Source organism: Cimex lectularius, unplaced genomic scaffold (genome assembly GCF_000648675.2).
Source record: "Cimex lectularius strain Harlan isolate CLEC.00 unplaced genomic scaffold, Clec_2.1 scaffold45, whole genome shotgun sequence".
NCBI classification, from domain to species: domain Eukaryota; kingdom Metazoa; phylum Arthropoda; class Insecta; order Hemiptera; family Cimicidae; genus Cimex; species Cimex lectularius.
The window spans coordinates 826261-829046 of record NW_019392634.1 but is presented as its reverse complement, the minus strand read 5'-3'; positions in this window follow the sequence as shown (position 1 = coordinate 829046).

Below are 2786 nucleotides of genomic sequence, written 5' to 3'. Positions count from 1 at the left end.
CAGACAATCCTGGTCTTCTGAATAAAGCCAAGTTTGTTGGTGGGTCTGACAAACCAAACGAGCGTGATTACATGTCCAGGTGCCACCTTCAGACTTCAACGAAAAGTCTGTCAATCTACTTTTCACTTTAAATATTCACTCGAAAGATGAATCTAGAATATCTGCCAGATATGATCATGATTAAATTTTAAAAAGTAGTACCAAATTTTGCCATTGCAGTACAACACAACCAACTTATGATGAGATTTCCTCTTCAGGTCAGCAGAGTAATGATGCTGAAGTTGTTTAAGATCATTCAGATCTGTCGAGGTCTGGGGGGATGATCCTTTGGTTTTGCTTCTTCCAGACAATCCTAGCCTTCCGAATAAAGCCATGTTCCTTGATGGGTCTGACAAACCAAACGAGCGTGAATAGATGGTACATGATAATCGGAGAATATTCTGACCCTATTCTGTCAGATGCCTTTCGGCGTTTCACCAATTTCAATGCCGGATTTGTAAATCTAAACTATCGAAACCAGGCAGACCAAGATCGTCGGAGGTGACCAAACTACAGGCGACACCTTTCAAACCATTCTAATTTTAGTATAACACAAAAATAGTAGAAGAGAAATGATGGAGTTGGGGTGAACATGTCGATTTAGTTTTTGGAAAAGATGGTTCTACTCGCTAACTTACCTCTTGAAGTTTGGGAAGTGATGAACTTGCAGATTTGGTCGTTTCGGACAATCCTCGTCCGCCGATCCCGCCATGTTCGACGATAATGAACATGTTGAAACATCTTGACAAACAAAACAAGTGAGAATAGACCACTCTAGGGGGCGTCGGTGGCTGCAACGGTTTAGGCGTTGACACGGCGCTCATCACTGTGTCACATTCAGATTTAAATGAACCGCCATTGCCCCTCCACACACTCAAACAGTGATAGGAGTAGGGGCCAAGAAAGGGCTATTTTTTTTCAAGTCCTAGAACAGATCCCTTTCTGGCTTGTGTGGGTTAACAGATATTTTGGTAAAAAATAAAATTTTGGTGTGCACACTATTCAAGTAAGTTAATTTTATTACTTTGACGTCAAAATAAAAAATAATAATTGTAATTTAATTTTGAAAGGATAAATATTTTTATAAAGAAGAGTAAAAGAAATAATATTTCATTTTAAAAGTTGTTAATATTTTAATTGTATTTACTAATTTGAAGGTCAAAATTTTAATAATAATAATAATAATAATCTTTCAACCGAGAATCAAATGATTTAAGATAGGTTTGTTATTGTATAAAAAGATTCTTTAAATTAAAAATAATAATTGATTAAATATATTGTCATTTTATGTGAAAATATTAAATTGTAATTAAAGATTCAAATTTAAGAAACATTTGATGTCGTATTTACTTTGGTTTAAATAAAATATAAAAGGTGCCTGATCGATAAATTAATTTATCGTAGTCAGGTCCGATCGTAAAAAACCTCTGGGACCTTGATTTCGGTTTTCCGAAATCAGGGTTGGGCCCAACAAAAAAAGAAGAAGAGACACGCTATATTACAACTGTAAGGTAAAGGTCCCGTGTTCGAATCCAGCAGCCCTGCATTCGAACCCGATATACTCAAAAATGTTTTTTTGTTTTTTTTTTCAAAAACACCGCACCCCGAGGGTTTATATGACCTCTGCTGTTGCGAACCCTCGTAAAAAAAAGACCACTCTAATTTCAATACAACACAAAAGAAATGAAAGATATACTCTTGAGGTCTGGAAGGTGATGAGTAGTTTTAGCCGTTTCTTATCCTGGTTTGTCAGGTCACGCCGGTTTGGTCTGCAAGACGCGCTTCACCAAGTTCATTGGTGGGTCTGACAAACCAAATAATCATCGGATAAAACCAAACCACAGATGTCATCTCCTTACGTTTTAGTTTAAAAGTTGATTTGAAGATTTGGATCAGTCAGAACTGATTAAATTTTTAAAAGTCAATCCCAAATATTGATATTTGTCATTAATTAATTACTAGTATTATTGTTAATCTTAACTCCGTGAAAGATTATATAATTCATTTAATTATGAGTGAAAACTGTAAATTGGTTGCCATGTTTTATTTCATATTCTCTCACCCATTATTACTATTACACGAAAAGGAAGTTAATCGAAAAATTGTCCGTTTTACTTCTGCAATCAGTCCTCAAACTTGCCCTGATAGATAAAGTAATGCAGTTTGATAGTGTTTGGTAGCCCGTCGCGTGACCATAGACGGAAGGAATCGATCAGGTTAACTAAAGAATATTTATTCCAGTTGAATTAGTCTTTCTCTAATGGCGAAACAATGGGACGCCTTTGCCCCGGGTTTCAACCCGCCCGGATCGCCTTTTGCAAGTTCGTGGGAACCCGCCTGGGTGAAAATCCTCGGGTTTTAGCCCGAAACCGAAGCTCTGATGACACGAGATGATCCGGTTTTGAAATATGTGGCTCTCGGGTTGTTTTTTAACAGAATTTATTTTTGAAAAGGGTATATATTTAAAAAATCTTCAAAACAGAGCAAAAGGCGATTTGAAAAGTGAAACATAATGCTTTGTACATAATATATTATGGATGTTATTGATAAAATGAAAGCAAGAGTTGAATTTAGTCAAAGATGTGTAATTGGATAATTATAATGGCCTATATAAAAAATAAGTTTGTGTCAGTGTAGCCATCGTTGGTGATCGACTTTAAAAGGATTATTATCGTAATTAGCTACCAAGGAAGATGGGCACCCTTGGCCTTTAGGAGAGATGCACCGTTTACTTGTAAATTGGCCTG